Here is a 16690-nt window from a genome sequence, read left to right as displayed (position 1 = left end):
ATTTATACCCTATCAGAATTTACGCACTGTGTATTTTAGGAGCCTGCTTTAAATTGTTCGTTGCTTCTGACACAAGAAACCTGTTAAATTTATTTCACAGAAAAATAATGTTTCCGCCCGGTCTCGAACCGGGGACCTTTCGCGTGTGAGGCGAACGTGATAACCGCTACACTACGGAAACCTCTGCTTATTTGAGCATCGAGAAAGCACTGTTCAGACAGAAGGGACACTACAGAATCGCTCTTTCTGCAATGATTTCCTTTCACTGGCATTTCTCTGACCGAACTGCACAAGTCAAAAATGTTCCTTTCAAACTCATTAAACTGTCGAATTTCCTTCCCTCTGGTTTAACCCAGGCGTTTAACTTGTTCTGCAAACCATGAACCAGGTTCACCTGAATTCCAAGGTGTGTAAGGAAATCAAGCTTCAAAAGCCCTTTCATTAACCACAGGGATTCAGGCAATTTTCTGATCGCAAAGCGCTTTCTCACCTTGTCAATATCTCTCGTCTATTTGTCGGTGTTTCCCGATTCTGCCTGTCTCTCTGGCTCTGTTTATTCTGTGTGACCACCTGCAGGTTGATTTTGAGCGAATATCTGTGCTTGTGTTTTGTCACATTAAATAAATGAGGAATTGTGGCGCTTCTCTCCCTGACACTGGGGAAAGAGTGAGACAGTCTTTGGAGCAAGTGTCTGGTTATTGTGAAACGGCAAAGAAAACAATAATTCTGGAATTACCCGGAAAAACAGTGACCCCGACGTGATTTGAACACGCAGCCTTCTGATCTGGAGACAGAACGCGCTACCGTTGCGCCACGATGTCCTACAATCAAAACCACGCTGTTTTTATATACACACGTTCCACAAACACTGTTTCATTCCTCCTGCCTTCTCCTGATTCCTCAGTGTCATGCACAGAGGCGCCTGATGCCCGCATTTGTTTAACGTAACAAGCAGACACAAACACAGGTATTCCTTCAAAATCAACCCGCAGGTGGCCACAGACACAATAAACAGAGCCAGAGAGAAAGACAGAATCGGGAATCTCCGGGAAATAGACAAGATATATTGACAAGGACTAAAGCGTTTTGCGATCAGAAAATTGCCTGAACCCCTGTGGTTAATGAAAGGGATTATTGCTGCTTGAGTTCCTTATACGCCTTGGGCTTCTGGAGAACTTGTTTCGTAGTTTGCAGAAATGCGGCTCAAACATGCTGTTGTGACCGGGCCGGAGCCACCAGGTACCTGACTGCAATCAGCGACAATAAAATGCCGTTTCAACAGGCGCGGCTAGCTCAGTCGGTAGAACATGAGACTCTTAATCTCAGGGTCGTGGGTTCGAGCTCCCACGTTGGGCGGTATTTATTTTGTTAAACTTTTATGTTGCTTTCAAAGCGTCATTAATTGAGCGATAACCTTGTTTTGCACAATGAAAGAAATGCGAACTGAGAAAATACTGCAGAAGCTGGAAATCTGAATTGAAACAGAAAGTGCAGGAGATACTCAGCAGGTCAGGCAGCTTCTGCGAAGAGAGAAACAGAGTTAACGTTTCAGGTCGATAACCTTTCGTCAGAACTGGAAAAAAGAGGTAATGGAACAGATTTTTAAGCAACTGTAGGGGATTCTATGAGATCATGGCTGATCTCCTGCCTCAATTCCATTCACCGGCCCTATTGCCATATCTCTTGATGCCCTTACCAGTCAGAAATCTACCCACTTCTGTTTTGAACATACGCAATGACTGAGCCTCCACAGCCCTCTGGGGTAGAGAATTCCAAAGATTCACCACCCTCTGTGTGAAGAAATTTCTTCTCCTCTTAGTCCTGAATGGCCTAACCTTTATCCTGAGGCTGTGGCCCCTGGTTCTAGACTTCCCAGCCAAGGGAATCATTCTCCCAGCATCCAACCGATTAAACCCTGTAATAATTTTGCATGCTTAATGAGATCCCCTCTCATTCTTCCGAATTCAAGAGACTGCAGTCCTAGTTTACTCAATCTCTTCTCATACGAGGTCAGTGACAGTCTTGCAAATGGTGACTTGATATTCGGTAGTGGGGTCATGGTCCAGGTGGAGGTAGGAGGAGGTGTTGGAGAGTTGGCGTACAGCTTCTGCTAGGTAGCGGTCGGTTCACCAAACAGCAACAGCACCGCCCTTGTCAGCAGGTTTTGTGCTTTGCATGTTAACTGTTAACTGTTACCCATATCTCATTTTACACAATATATGGGCTACTCCAGCTCCTAATTCGTTTGTTCTTAGTTGTTATTTCCTCACACAGGAGAGCAATCTCGCCCCTGGACAAGCAGAAGGAGCAAGTTCCAACCAAATGGTTCCGCAAACGTGATAACAGCTACACTGGGGAACCGTCTCCACTTTCAGTACCAGGTCAGATGGAAATGTTAAAATTTTTTGAGGATATAACTGGTAGAATAGATAAGGGAGAACCAGCGGATGTGGTGTATTTGGACTTTCAGAAGGCTTTCGATAAGGTCCCACATAAGAGATTGGTGTGCAAAGTTAAAGCACATGGGATCGGGGGTAAGGTACTGACTTGGATAGAGAACTGGTTGGCAGACAGGAAGCAAAGAGTATGTCTAAACGGGTATTTTTCCAAGTGGCAGGCAGTTACTCGTGGGGTAGGGCAGAGATAAGTGCTAGGACCCCAGCTACTCACAATATATATTAATGATCTAGAAGGTTGAACTAGATATAATAACTCCAAGTTTGCAGACGACACAAAGCTGGGTGGGCATGTGTGCTGTGAGGAGGATGCAGAGAAACTCCAGTATGATATGGACAGGTTAGGTGATTTAGCAGAAGCATGGCAGATGCAGTATAATGTGGATAAATGTGAGGTTATCAACTTTGGTGGCAAAAACAGGAAGACAGCTTATTATCAGAATGTCAATAGATTGGGAAAAGGGGAACTGCAATGAGACCTGGGTGTCCGTGTACACCAATCGCTGAAGGTAAGCATGCAGGTGCAGCAGGTGGTTAAGAAGGCAAATGTTGGCCTTTATAGTGAGAGGTTTCGAGTACAGGAGCAAGGATGTCTTGCTGCAGTTGTACAAGGCCTTGGTGAGACCATACCTTGAGTATTGTGTGCAGCTTTGGTCACCTTATCTGAGGAAGGATGTTCTTGCCATGGAGGGAGTGCAGCGAAGATTCACCAGACTGATACATGGGATGGGAGGAATGACGTATGAAGACAGATTGAGATGATTTGGCTTATATTCGCTAGAGTTTAGAAGAACGAGAGGGGATCTCATTGAAACTTACAAAATTCTAACAGGACTAGACACACTAGATGCAGGAAGAATGATCCCGATGGTGCGGGAATCCAGAACCAGCGGTCACAGTCTAAGGATAAGGGGTAAGCCACTTAGGGCTGAGATGAGGAGGAATTTCTTCACCCAGAGAGTGGTGAACCTGTTGAATTCTGTACCACAGAAGGCAGTTGAGGCCAATTCATTAAATATATTCAAGAAGGAGTTAGATATATTTCTTAAGGCTAAAGAGATAACGGGATATGGGGAGAAAGCAGGGACAGGGTACTGAATGTGGATGATCAGCCATGATCTCATTAAATGGAGGAGCAGGCTCGACGGGCCGAATGGCCTACTCCTGCTCCTATCTTCTATGTTTCTATGTGAATGGAGCAGGTGAACTGCTGAATCCCACTTTTAAGGGATGTCCCAAAGTGCTTGACAGTGGTGTGAAAATAAATGAGTTCCGCTTGGTAATTAAAAGTAAAGACTGTCAGAGGAGCATGCGACCTGAACGCAGCGTCTTAGACCGCTCGGCCATCCTGACTTGCTCCATTAATTTCTGCATCTCATCACTTCCACATGAAGAACGTTTCCGTCCGGGTGCTTGTTCAATGCTGTTGAAGGCTCAGTGACCGGGATATCATCTCCCCCGGGGTTTTCCTGAGCTTGTACTCGGTGTATGGGGAGGTTTGTCCCGGGTCCCTATTATCTTGCAGCTCCAGGGATGGGCAGTATCAATCTGAGCTCTGGAGCTGGGGAGAAGCGAATAATTAATGGGTTTGTTTTCGGGCCTGAAATGCGGCTTAGATCTGTTGGTATTAACCGAGGCCGGGGCTGCGAGATATTTCAGTTTGTTCACGTTTAATCAGAGGAATATCCGCAGTCAGGAGCTGAAAAGGACCAAGAGCTGAAAAAACACCAGAAAAAAGATAAGAAATATCAGCAATTGTGATCAACTCTTTAATGTGTGTTCTGGTAGTTTAGTGGTTTAATTGTTTTAATCAACATTCATTAACCGAAAGCGTTGTTTTGCAGAATGAAATAAAAGCTCACAGTAAGGGACAGTCGAAAGTTGAGTAATTTAACTTTAATAATTTGTGAAAGTTTATTCATTGACGAAGATTTATACCCTATCAGAATTTACGCACTGTGTATTTTAGGAGCCTGCTTTAAATTGTTCGTTGCTTCTGACACAAGAAACCTGTTAAATTTATTTCACAGAAAAATAATGTTTCCGCCCGGTCTCGAACCGGGGACCTTTCGCGTGTGAGGCGAACGTGATAACCGCTACACTACGGAAACCTCTGCTTAATTGAGCATCGAGAAAGCACTGTTCAGACAGAAGGGGCACTACAGAATCGCTCTTTCTGCAATGATTTCCTTTCACTGGCATTTCTCTGACCGAACTGCACAAGTCAAAAATGTTCCTTTCAAACTCATTAAACTGTCGAATTTCCTTCCCTCTGGTTTAACCCAGGCGTTTAACTTGTTCTGCAAACCATGAACCAGGTTCACCTGAATTCCAAGGTGTGTAAGGAAATCAAGCTTCAAAAGCCCTTTCATTAACCACAGGGATTCAGGCAATTTTCTGATCGCAATGCGCTTTCTCACCTTGTCAATATCTCTCGTCTATTTGCCGGTGTTTCCCGATTCTGCCTGTCTCTCTGGCTCTGTTTATTCTGTGTGACCACCTGCAGGTTGATTTTGAGCGAATACCTGTGCTTGTGTTTTGTCACATTAAATAAATGAGGAATTGTGGCGCTTCTCTCCCTGACACTGGGGAAAGAGTGAGACAGTCTTTGGAGCAAGTGTCTGGTTATTGTGAAACGGCAAAGAAAACAATAATTCTGGAATTACAGTGACCCCGACGTGATTTGAACACGCAGCCTTCTGATCTGGAGTCAGACGCGCTACCGTTGCGCCACGAGGTCCTACAATCAAAACCTCGCTGTTTTTATATACACACGTTCCACAAACACTGTTTCATTCCTACTGCCTTCTCCTGATTCCTCAGTGTCATGCACTGAGGCGCCTGATGCCCTCATTTGTTTAACGTAACAAGCAGACACAAACACAGGTATTCCTTCAAAATCAACCCGCAGGTGGCCACAGACACAATAAACAGAGCCAGAGAGAAAGACAGAATCGGGAATCGCCGGGAAATAGACAAGATATATTGACAAGGACTAAAGCGTTTTGCGATCAGAAAATTGCCTGAACCCCTGTGGTTAATGAAAGGGATTATTGCTGTTTGCGTTCCTTATACGCCTTGGGCTTCTGGAGAACTTGTTTCGTAGTTTGCAGAAATGCGGCTCAAACATGCTGTTGTGACCGGGCCGGAGCCACCAGGTACCTGACTGCAATCAGCGACAATGAAATGCCGTTCCAACAGGCGCGGCTAGCTCAGTCGGTAGGACATGAGACTCTTAATCTCAGGGTCGTGGGTTCGAGCTCCCACGTTGGGCGGTATTTATTTTGTTAAACTTTTATGTTGCTTTCAAAGCGTCATTAATTGAGCGATAACCTTGTTTTGCACAATGAAAGAAATGCGAACTGAGAAAATACTGCAGAAGCTGGAAATCTGAATTGAAACAGAAAATGCTGGAGATACTCCGCAGGTCAGGCAGCTTCTGCGAAGAGAGAAACAGAGTTAACGTTTCAGGTCGATAACCTTTCGTCAGAACTGGAAAAAAGAGGTAATGGAACAGATTTTTAAGCAACTGTAGGGGATTCTATGAGATCATGGCTGATCTCCTGCCTCAATTCCATTCATTGGCCCTATTGCCATATCTCTTGATGCCCTTACCAGTCAGAAATCTACCGACTTCTGTTTTGAACATACGCAATGACTGAGCCTCCACAGCCCTCTGGGGTAGAGAATTCCAAAGATTCACCACACTCTGTGTGAAGAAATTTCTTCTCCTCTCAGTCCTGAATGGCCTAACCTTTATCCTGAGGCTGTGGCCCCTGGTTCTAGACTTCCCGGCCAAGGGAAACATTCTCCCAGCATCCAACCGATCAAACCCTGTAATAATTTTGCATGCTTAATGAGATCCCCTCTCATTCTTCCGAATTCAAGAGACTGCAGTCCTAGTTTACTCAATCTCTTCTCATACGAGGTCAGTGACAGTCTTGCAAATGGTGACTTGATATTCGGTAGTGGGGTCATGGTCCAGGTGGAGGTAGGAGGAGGTGTTGGAGAGTTGGCGTACAGCTTCTGCTAGGTAGTGGTCGGTTCACCAAACAGCAACAGCACCACCCTTGTCAGCAGGTTTTGTGCTTTGCATGTTAACTGTTAACTGTTACCCATATCTCATTTTACACAATATATGGGCTACTCCAGCTCCTAATTCGTTTGTTCTTAGTTGTTATTTCCTCACACAGGAGAGCAATCTCGCCCCTGGACAAGCAGAAGGAGCAAGTTCCAACCAAATGGTTCCGCAAACGTGATAACAGCTACACTGTGGAACCGTCTCCTCTTTCAGTACCAGGTCAGATGGAAATGTTAAAATTTTTTGAGGATGTAACTGGTAGAATAGATAAGGGAGAACCAGTGGATGTGGTGTATTTGGACTTTCAGAAGGCTTTCGATAAGGTCCCACATAAGAGATTGGTGTGCAAAGTTAAAGCACATGGGATCGGGGGTAAGGTACTGACTTGGATAGAGAACTGGTTGGCAGACAGGAAGCAAAGAGTATGTCTAAACGGGTATTTTTCCAAGTGGCAGGCAGTTACTCGTGGGGTAGGGCAGGGATAAGTGCTAGGACCCCAGCTACTCACAATATATATTAATGATCTAGAAGGATGAACTTGATATAATAACTCCAAGTTTGCAGACGACACAAAGCTGGGTGGGCATGTGTGCTGTGAGGAGGATGCAGAGAAACTCCAGTATGATATGGACAGGTTAGGAGATTTAGCAGAAGCATGGCAGATGCAGTATAATGTGGATAAATGTGAGGTTATCAACTTTGGTGGCAAAAGCAGGAAGACAGCTTATTATCAGAATGTCAATAGATTGGGAAAAGGGGAACTGCAATGAGACCTGGGTGTCCGTGTACACCAATCGCTGAAGGTAAGCATGCAGGTGCAGCAGGTGGTTAAGAAGGCAAATGTTGGCCTTTATAGTGAGAGGTTTCGAGTACAGGAGCAAGGATGTCTTGCTGCAGTTGTACAAGGCCTTGGTGAGACCATACCTTGAGTATTGTGTGCAGCTTTGGTCACCTTATCTGAGGAAGGATGTTCTTGCCATGGAGGGAGTGCAGCGAAGATTCACCAGACTGATACATGGGATGGCAGGAATGACGTATGAAGACAGATTGAGATGATTTGGCTTATATTCGCTAGAGTTTAGAAGAACGAGAGGGGATCTCATTGAAACTTACAAAATTCTAACAGGACTAGACACACTAGATGCAGGAAGAATGATCCCGATGGTGCGGGAATCCAGAACCAGCGGTCACAGTCTAAGGATAAGGGGTAAGCCACTTAGGGCTGAGATGAGGAGGAATTTCTTCACCCAGAGAGTGGTGAACCTGTTGAATTCTGTACCACAGAAGGCAGTTGAGGCCAATTCATTAAATATATTCAAGAAGGAGTTAGATATATTTCTTAAGGCTAAAGAGATAACGGGATATGGGGAGAAAGCAGGGACAGTGGTACTGAATGTGGATGATCAGCCATGATCTCATTAAATGGCGGAGCAGGCTCGACGGGCCGAATGGCCTACTCCTGCTCCTATCTTCTATGTTTCTATGTGAATGGAGCAGGTGAACTGCTGAATCCCACTTTTAAGGGATGTCCCAAAGTGCTTGACAGTGGTGTGAAAATAAATGAGTTCCGCTTGGTAATTCCAAAGTAAAGACTGTCAGAAGTGGGATTCGAACCCACGCCTCCAGAGGAGACTGCGACCTGAACGCAGCGCCTTAGACCGCTCGGCCATCCTGACTCGCTTCATGAATTTCTGCATCTCATCACTTCCACATGAAGAACGTTTCCGTCCGGGTGCTTGTTCAATGCTGTTGAAGGCTCAGTGACCGGGATATCATCTCCCCCGGGGTTTTCCTGAGCTTGTGCTCGGTGTATGGGGATGTTTGTCCCGGGTCCCTATTATCTTGCAGCTCCAGGGATGGGCAGTATCAATCTGAGCTCTGGAGCTGGGGAGAAGCGAATAATTAATGGGTTTGTTTTCGGGCCTGAAATGCGGCTTAGATCTGTTGGTATTAACCGAGGCCGGGGCTGCGAGATATTTCAGTTTGTTCACGTTTAATCAGAGGAATATCCGCAGTCAGGAGCTGAAAAGGACCAAGAGCTGAAAAAACACCAGAAAAAAGATAAGAAATATCAGCAATTGTGATCAACTCTTTAATGTGTGTTCTGGTAGTTTAGTGGTTTAATTGTTTTAATCAACATTCATTAACCGAAAGCGTTGTTTTGCAGAATGAAATAAATGCTCACAGTAAGGGACAGTCGAAAGTTGAGTAATTTAACTTTAATAATTTGTGAAAGTTTATTCATTGACGAAGATTTATACCCTATCAGAATTTACGCACTGTGTATTTTAGGAGTCTGCTTTAAATTGTTCGTTGCTCCTGACACAAGAAACCTGTTAAATTTATTTCACAGAAAAATAATGTTTCCGCCCGGGCTCGAACCGGGGACCTTTCGCGTGTGAGGCGAACGTGATAACCGCTACACTACGGAAACCTCTGCTGAATTGAGCATCGAGAAAGCACTGTTCAGACAGAAGGGACACTACAGAATCGCTCTTTCTGCAATGATTTCCTTTCACTGGCATTTCTCTGACCGAACTGCACAAGTCAAAAATGTTCCTTTCAAACTCATTAAACTGTCGAATTTCCTTCCCTCTGGTTTAACCCAGGCGTTTAACTTGTTCTGCAAACCATGAACCAGGTTCACCTGAATTCCAAGGTGTGTAAGGAAATCAAGCTTCAAAAGCCCTTTCATTAACCACAGGGATTCAGGCAATTTTCTGATCGCAAAGCGTTTTCTCACCTTGTCAATATCTCTCGTCTATTTGCCGGTGTTTCCCGATTCTGCCTGTCTCTCTGGCTCTGTTTATTCTGTGTGACCACCTGCAGGTTGATTTTGAGCGAATACCTGTGCTTGTGTTTTGTCACATTAAATAAATGAGGAATTGTGGCGCTTCTCTCCCTGACACTGGGGAAAGAGTGAGACAGTCTTTGGAGCAAGTGTCTGGTTATTGTGAAACGGCAAAGAAAACAATAATTCTGGAATTACCCGGAAAAACAGTGACCCCGACGTGATTTGAACACGCAGCCTTCTGATCTGGAGTCAGACGCGCTACCGTTGCGCCACGAGGCCCTACAATCTAAAACGCGCTGTTTTTATATACACACGTTCCACAAACACTGTTTCATTCCTCCTGCCTTCTCCTGATTCCTCAGTGTCATGCACAGAGGCGCCTCATGCCCTCATTTGTTTAACGTAACAAGCAGACACAAACTAAGGTATTCCTTCAAAATCAACCCGCAGGTGGCCACAGACACAATAAACAGAGCCAGAGAGAAAGACAGAATCGGGAATCTCCGGGAAATAGACAAGATATATTGACAAGGACTAAAGCGTTTTGCGATCAGAAAATTGCCTGAACCCCTGTGGTTAATGAAAGGGATTATTGCTGCTTGAGTTCCTTATACGCCTTGGGCTTCTGGAGAACTTGTTTCGTAGTTTGCAGAAATGCGGCTCAGACATGCTGTTGTGACCGGGCCGGAGCCACCAGGTACCTGACTGCAATCAGCGACAACGAAATGCAGTTTTAACAGGCCCGGCTAGCTCAGTCGGTAAAGCATGAGACTCTTAATCTTAGAGTTCGCGGGTTCGAGCACCCAGGTTGAGCGGTATTTATTTTGTTGAACTTTTATGTTGCTTTCAAAGCGTCATTAATTGAGCGATAACCTTGTTTTGCACAATGAAAGAAATGCGAACTGAGAAAATACTGCAGAAATTGGAAATCTGAATTGAAACAGAAAATGCTGGAGATACTCAGCAGGTCAGGCAGCTTCTGCGAAGAGATAAACAGAGTTAACGTTTCAGGTCGATAACCTTTCGTCAGAACTGGAAAAAAGAGGTAATGGAACAGATTGTTAAGCAACTGTAGGGGATTCTATGAGATCATGGCTGATCTCCTGCCTCAATTCCATTCACCGGCCCTATTGCCATATCTCTTGATGCCCTTACCAGTCAGAAATCTACCGACTTCTGTTTTGAACATACGCAATGACTGAGCCTCCACAGCCCTCTGGGGTAGAGAATTCCAAAGATTCACCACCCTCTGTGTGAAGAAATGTCTTCTCCTCTCAGTCCTGAATGGCCTAACCTTTATCCTGAGGCTGTGGCCCCTGGTTCTAGACTTCCCGGCCAAGGGAAACATTCTCCCAGCATCCAACCGATCAAACCCTGTAATAATTTTGCATGCTTAATGAGATCCCCTCTCATTCTTCCGAATTCAAGAGACTGCAGTCCTAGTTTACTCAACCTCTTCTCATACGAGGTCAGTGACAGTCTTGCAAATGGTGACTTGATATTCGGTAGTGGGGTCATGGTCCAGGTGGAGGTAGGAGGAGGTGTTGGAGAGTTGGCGTACAGCTTCTGCTAGGTAGCGGTCGGTTCACCAAACAGCAACAGCACCACCCTTGTCAGCAGGTTTTGTGCTTTGCATGTTAACTGTTAACTGTTACCCATATCTCATTTTACACAATATATGGGCTACTCCAGCTCCTAATTCGTTTGTTCTTAGTTGTTATTTCCTCACACAGGAGAGCAATCTCGCCCCTGGACAAGCAGAAGGAGCAAGTTCCAACCAAATGGTTCCGCAAACGTGATAACAGCTACACTGTGGAACCGTCTCCTCTTTCAGTACCAGGTCAGATGGAAATGTTAAAATTTTTTGAGGATGTAACTGGTAGAATAGATAAGGGAGAACCAGTGGATGTGGTGTATTTGGACTTTCAGAAGGCTTTCGATAAGGTCCCACATAAGAGATTGGTGTGCAAAGTTAAAGCACATGGGATCGGGGGTAAGGTACTGACTTGGATAGAGAACTGGTTGGCAGACAGGAAGCAAAGAGTATGTCTAAACGGGTATTTTTCCAAGTGGCAGGCAGTTACTCGTGGGGTAGGGCAGGGATAAGTGCTAGGACCCCAGCTACTCACAATATATATTAATGATCTAGAAGGTTGAACTTGATATAATAACTCCAAGTTTGCAGACGACACAAAGCTGGGTGGGCATGTGTGCTGTGAGGAGGATGCAGAGAAACTCCAGTATGATATGGACAGGTTAGGAGATTTAGCAGAAGCATGGCAGATGCAGTATAATGTGGATAAATGTGAGGTTATCAACTTTGGTGGCAAAAGCAGGAAGACAGCTTATTATCAGAATGTCAATAGATTGGGAAAAGGGGAACTGCAATGAGACCTGGGTGTCCGTGTACACCAATCGCTGAAGGTAAGCATGCAGGTGCAGCAGGTGGTTAAGAAGGCAAATGTTGGCCTTTATAGTGAGAGGTTTCGAGTACAGGAGCAAGGATGTCTTGCTGCAGTTGTACAAGGCCTTGGTGAGACCATACCTTGAGTATTGTGTGCAGCTTTGGTCACCTTATCTGAGGAAGGATGTTCTTGCCATGGAGGGAGTGCAGCGAAGATTCACCAGACTGATACATGGGATGGCAGGAATGACGTATGAAGACAGATTGAGATGATTTGGCTTATATTCGCTAGAGTTTAGAAGAACGAGAGGGGATCTCATTGAAACTTACAAAATTCTAACAGGACTAGACACACTAGATGCAGGAAGAATGATCCCGATGGTGCGGGAATCCAGAACCAGCGGTCGCAGTCTAAGGATAAGGGGTAAGCCACTTAGGGCTGAGATGAGGAGGAATTTCTTCACCCAGAGAGTGGTGAACCTGTTGAATTCTGTACCACAGAAGGCAGTTGAGGCCAATTCATTAAATATATTCAAGAAGGAGTTAGATATATTTCTTAAGGCTAAAGAGATAACGGGATATGGGGAGAAAGCAGGGACAGGGTACTGAATGTGGATGATCAGCCATGATCTCATTAAATGGCAGAGCAGGCTCGACGGGCCGAATGGCCTACTCCTGCTCCTATCTTCCATGTTTCTATGTGAATGGAGCAGGTGAACTGCTGAATCCCACTTTTAAGGGATGTCCCAAAGTGCTTGACAGTGGTGTGAAAATAAATGAGTTCCGCTTGGTAATTCAAAGTAAAGACTGTCAGAAGTGGGATTCGAACCCACGCCTCCAGAGGAGACTGCGACCTGAACGCAGCGCCTTAGACCGCTCGGCCATCCTGACTCGCTTCATGAATTTCTGCATCTCATCACTTCCACATGAAGAACGTTTCCGTCCGGGTGCTTGTTCAATGCTGTTGAAGGCTCAGTGACCGGGATATCATCTCCCCCGGGGTTTTCCTGAGCTTGTGCTCGGTGTATGGGGAGGTTTGTCCCGGGTCCCTATTATCTTGCAGCTCCAGGGATGGGCAGTATCAATCTGAGCTCTGGAGCTGGGGAGAAGCGAATAATTAATGGGTTTGTTTTCGGGCCTGAAATGCGGCTTAGATCTGTTGGTATTAACCGAGGCCGGGGCTGCGAGATATTTCAGTTTGTTCACGTTTAATCAGAGGAATATCCGCAGTCAGGAGCTGAAAAGGACCAAGAGCTGAAAAAACACCAGAAAAAAGATAAGAAATATCAGCAATTGTGATCAACTCTTTAATGTGTGTTCTGGTAGTTTAGTGGTTTAATTGTTTTAATCAACATTCATTAACCGAAAGCGTTGTTTTGCAGAATGAAATAAATGCTCACAGTAAGGGACAGTCGAAAGTTGAGTAATTTAACTTTAATAATTTGTGAAAGTTTATTCATTGACGAAGATTTATACCCTATCAGAATTTACGCACTGTGTATTTTAGGAGTCTGCTTTAAATTGTTCGTTGCTCCTGACACAAGAAACCTGTTAAATTTATTTCACAGAAAAATAATGTTTCCGCCCGGGCTCGAACCGGGGACCTTTCGCGTGTGAGGCGAACGTGATAACCGCTACACTACGGAAACATCTGCTGAATTGAGCATCGAGAAAGCACTGTTCAGACAGAAGGGACACTACAGAATCGCTCTTTCTGCAATGATTTCCTTTCACTGGCATTTCTCTGACCGAACTGCACAAGTCAAAAATGTTCCTTTCAAACTCATTAAACTGTCGAATTTCCTTCCCTCTGGTTTAACCCAGGCGTTTAACTTGTTCTGCAAACCATGAACCAGGTTCACCTGAATTCCAAGGTGTGTAAGGAAATCAAGCTTCAAAAGCCCTTTCATTAACCACAGGGATTCAGGCAATTTTCAGATCGCAAAGCGTTTTCTCACCTTGTCAATATCTCTCGTCTATTTGCCGGTGTTTCCCGATTCTGCCTGTCTCTCTGGCTCTGTTTATTCTGTGTGACCACCTGCAGGTTGATTTTGAGCGAATACCTGTGCTTGTGTTTTGTCACATTAAATAAATGAGGAATTGTGGCGCTTCTCTCCCTGACACTGGGGAAAGAGTGAGACAGTCTTTGGAGCAAGTGTCTGGTTATTGTGAAACGGCAAAGAAAACAATAATTCTGGAATTACCCGGAAAAACAGTGACCCCGACGTGATTTGAACACGCAGCCTTCTGATCTGGAGTCAGACGCGCTACCGTTGCGCCACGAGGCCCTACAATCTAAACTGCGCTGTTTTTATATACACACGTTCCACAAACACTGTTTCATTCCTCCTGCCTTCTCCTGATTCCTCAGTGTCATGCACAGAGGCGCCTCATGCCCTCATTTGTTTAACGTAACAAGCAGACACAAACACAGGTATTCCTTCAAAATCAACCCGCAGGTGGCCACAGACACAATAAACAGAGCCAGAGAGAAAGACAGAATCGGGAATCTCCGGGAAATAGACAAGATATATTGACAAGGACTAAAGCGTTTTGCGATCAGAAAATTGCCTGAACCCCTGTGGTTAATGAAAGGGATTATTGCTGCTTGAGTTCCTTATACGCCTTGGGCTTCTGGAGAACTTGTTTCGTAGTTTGCAGAAATGCGGCTCAGACATGCTGTTGTGACCGGGCCGGAGCCACCAGGTACCTGACTGCAATCAGCGACAATGAAATGCAGTTTTAACAGGCCCGGCTAGCTCAGTCGGTAAAGCATGAGACTCTTAATCTTAAAGTTCGCGGGTTCGAGCTCCCAGGTTGAGCGGTATTCATTTTGTTGAACTTTTATGTTGCTTTCAAAGCGTCATTAATTGAGCGATAACCTTGTTTTGCACAATGAAAGAAATGCGAACTGAGAAAATACTGCAGAAGCTGGAAATCTGAATTGAAACAGAAAATGCTGGAGATACTCAGCAGGTCAGGCAGCTTCTGCGAAGAGATAAACAGAGTTAACGTTTCAGGTCGATAACCTTTCGTCAGAACTGGAAAAAAGAGGTAATGGAACAGATTTTTAAGCAACTGTAGGGGATTCTATGAGATCATGGCTGATCTCCTGCCTCAATTCCATTCACCGGCCCTATTGCCATATCTCTTGATGCCCTTACCAGTCAGAAATCTACCGACTTCTGTTTTGAACATACGCAATGACTGAGCCTCCACAGCCCTCTGGGGTAGAGAATTCCAAAGATTCACCACCCTCTGTGTGAAGAAATTTCTTCTCCTCTCAGTCCTGAATGGCCTAACCTTTATCCTGAGGCTGTGGCCCCTGGTTCTAGACTTCCCGGCCAAGGGAAACATTCTCCCAGCATCCAACCGATCAAACCCTGTAATAATTTTGCATGCTTAATGAGATCCCCTCTCATTCTTCCGAATTCAAGAGACTGCAGTCCTAGTTTACTCAATCTCTTCTCATACGAGGTCAGTGACAGTCTTGCAAATGGTGACTTGATATTCGGTAGTGGGGTCATGGTCCAGGTGGAGGTAGGAGGAGGTGTTGGAGAGTTGGCGTACAGCTTCTGCTAGGTAGCGGTCGGTTCACCAAACAGCAACAGCACCACCCTTGTCAGCAGGTTTTGTGCTTTGCATGTTAACTGTTAACTGTTACCCATATCTCATTTTACACAATATATGGGCTACTCCAGCTCCTAATTCGTTTGTTCTTAGTTGTTATTTCCTCACACAGGAGAGCAATCTCGCCCCTGGACAAGCAGAAGGAGCAAGTTCCAACCAAATGGTTCCGCAAACGTGAAAACAGCTACACTGTGGAACCGTCTCCACTTTCAGTACCAGGTCAGATGGAAATGTTAAAATTTTTTGAGGATGTAACTGGTAGAATAGATAAGGGAGAACCAGTGGATGTGGTGTATTTGGACTTTCAGAAGGCTTTCGATAAGGTCCCACATAAGAGATTGGTGTGCAAAGTTAAAGCACATGGGATCGGGGGTAAGGTACTGACTTGGATAGAGAACTGGTTGGCAGACAGGAAGCAAAGAGTATGTCTAAACGGGTATGTTTCCAAGTGGCAGGCAGTTACTCGTGGGGTAGGGCAGGGATAAGTGCTAGGACCCCAGCTACTCACAATATATATTAATGATCTAGAAGGTTGAACTTGATATAATAACTCCAAGTTTGCAGACGACACAAAGCTGGGTGGGCATGTGTGCTGTGAGGAGGATGCAGAGAAACTCCAGTATGATATGGACAGGTTAGGTGATTTAGCAGAAGCATGGCAGATGCAGTATAATGTGGATAAATGTGAGGTTATCAACTTTGGTGGCAAAAGCAGGAAGACAGCTTATTATCAGAATGTCAATAGATTGGGAAAAGGGGAACTGCAATGAGACCTGGGTGTCCGTGTACACCAATCGCCGAAGGTAAGCATGCAGGTGCAGCAGGTGGTTAAGAAGGCAAATGTTGGCCTTTATAGTGAGAGGTTTCGAGTACAGGAGCAAGGATGTCTTGCTGCAGTTGTACAAGGCCTTGGTGAGACCATACCTTGAGTATTGTGTGCAGCTTTGGTCACCTTATCTGAGGAAGGATGTTCTTGCCATGGAGGGAGTGCAGCGAAGATTCAGCAGACTGATACATGGGATGGGAGGAATGACGTATGAAGACAGATTGAGATGATTTGGCTTATATTCGCTAGAGTTTAGAAGAACGAGAGGGGATCTCATTGAAACTTACAAAATTCTAACAGGACTAGACACACTAGATGCAGGAAGAATGATCCCGATGGTGCGGGAATCCAGAACCAGCGGTCACAATCTAAGGATAAGGGGTAAGCCACTTAGGGCTGAGATGAGGAGGAATTTCTTCACCCAGAGAGTGGTGAACCTGTTGAATTCTGTACCACAGAAGGCAGTTGAGGCCAATTCATTAAATATATTCAAGAAGGA

General features: G+C 45.1%; 11 non-coding genes across 11 annotated transcripts; 2 read left to right on the top strand and 9 right to left on the bottom strand.

Moving 5' to 3' along the window:
- Positions 1-108: 108 nt before the first annotated feature.
- On the bottom strand, positions 109-181 carry trnav-cac (transfer RNA valine (anticodon CAC)). Its single transcript has one exon. It is a non-coding gene; the product is annotated as a tRNA-Val (tRNA).
- A 1101-nt stretch (positions 182-1282) lies between these two features.
- On the top strand, positions 1283-1356 carry trnak-cuu (transfer RNA lysine (anticodon CUU)). The gene has a single exon. It is a non-coding gene; the product is annotated as a tRNA-Lys (tRNA).
- Positions 1357-4494: 3138 nt separating this feature from the next.
- trnav-cac (transfer RNA valine (anticodon CAC)) lies at positions 4495-4567 on the bottom strand. Its single transcript has one exon. It is a non-coding gene; the product is annotated as a tRNA-Val (tRNA).
- Positions 4568-5124: 557 nt separating this feature from the next.
- On the bottom strand, positions 5125-5196 carry trnaw-cca (transfer RNA tryptophan (anticodon CCA)). The gene has a single exon. It is a non-coding gene; the product is annotated as a tRNA-Trp (tRNA).
- Positions 5197-5657: 461 nt separating this feature from the next.
- trnak-cuu (transfer RNA lysine (anticodon CUU)) lies at positions 5658-5731 on the top strand. Its single transcript has one exon. It is a non-coding gene; the product is annotated as a tRNA-Lys (tRNA).
- Positions 5732-8130: 2399 nt separating this feature from the next.
- trnal-cag (transfer RNA leucine (anticodon CAG)) lies at positions 8131-8213 on the bottom strand. Its single transcript has one exon. It is a non-coding gene; the product is annotated as a tRNA-Leu (tRNA).
- A 685-nt stretch (positions 8214-8898) lies between these two features.
- trnav-cac (transfer RNA valine (anticodon CAC)) lies at positions 8899-8971 on the bottom strand. Its single transcript has one exon. It is a non-coding gene; the product is annotated as a tRNA-Val (tRNA).
- A 567-nt stretch (positions 8972-9538) lies between these two features.
- On the bottom strand, positions 9539-9610 carry trnaw-cca (transfer RNA tryptophan (anticodon CCA)). The gene has a single exon. It is a non-coding gene; the product is annotated as a tRNA-Trp (tRNA).
- Positions 9611-12543: 2933 nt separating this feature from the next.
- Positions 12544-12626, bottom strand: trnal-cag (transfer RNA leucine (anticodon CAG)). Its single transcript has one exon. It is a non-coding gene; the product is annotated as a tRNA-Leu (tRNA).
- A 685-nt stretch (positions 12627-13311) lies between these two features.
- Positions 13312-13384, bottom strand: trnav-cac (transfer RNA valine (anticodon CAC)). Its single transcript has one exon. It is a non-coding gene; the product is annotated as a tRNA-Val (tRNA).
- A 567-nt stretch (positions 13385-13951) lies between these two features.
- On the bottom strand, positions 13952-14023 carry trnaw-cca (transfer RNA tryptophan (anticodon CCA)). The gene has a single exon. It is a non-coding gene; the product is annotated as a tRNA-Trp (tRNA).
- Positions 14024-16690: the final 2667 nt, after the last annotated feature.

Source organism: Somniosus microcephalus, unplaced genomic scaffold (assembly GCF_052327205.1).
Source record: "Somniosus microcephalus isolate GS21.2 unplaced genomic scaffold, FLI_Smic_1.0 unresolved_chr4, whole genome shotgun sequence".
NCBI lineage: Eukaryota > Metazoa > Chordata > Chondrichthyes > Squaliformes > Somniosidae > Somniosus > Somniosus microcephalus.
Note: the sequence above shows the minus strand (reverse complement) of the source record. Positions and strands in the feature narration are given on the sequence as shown.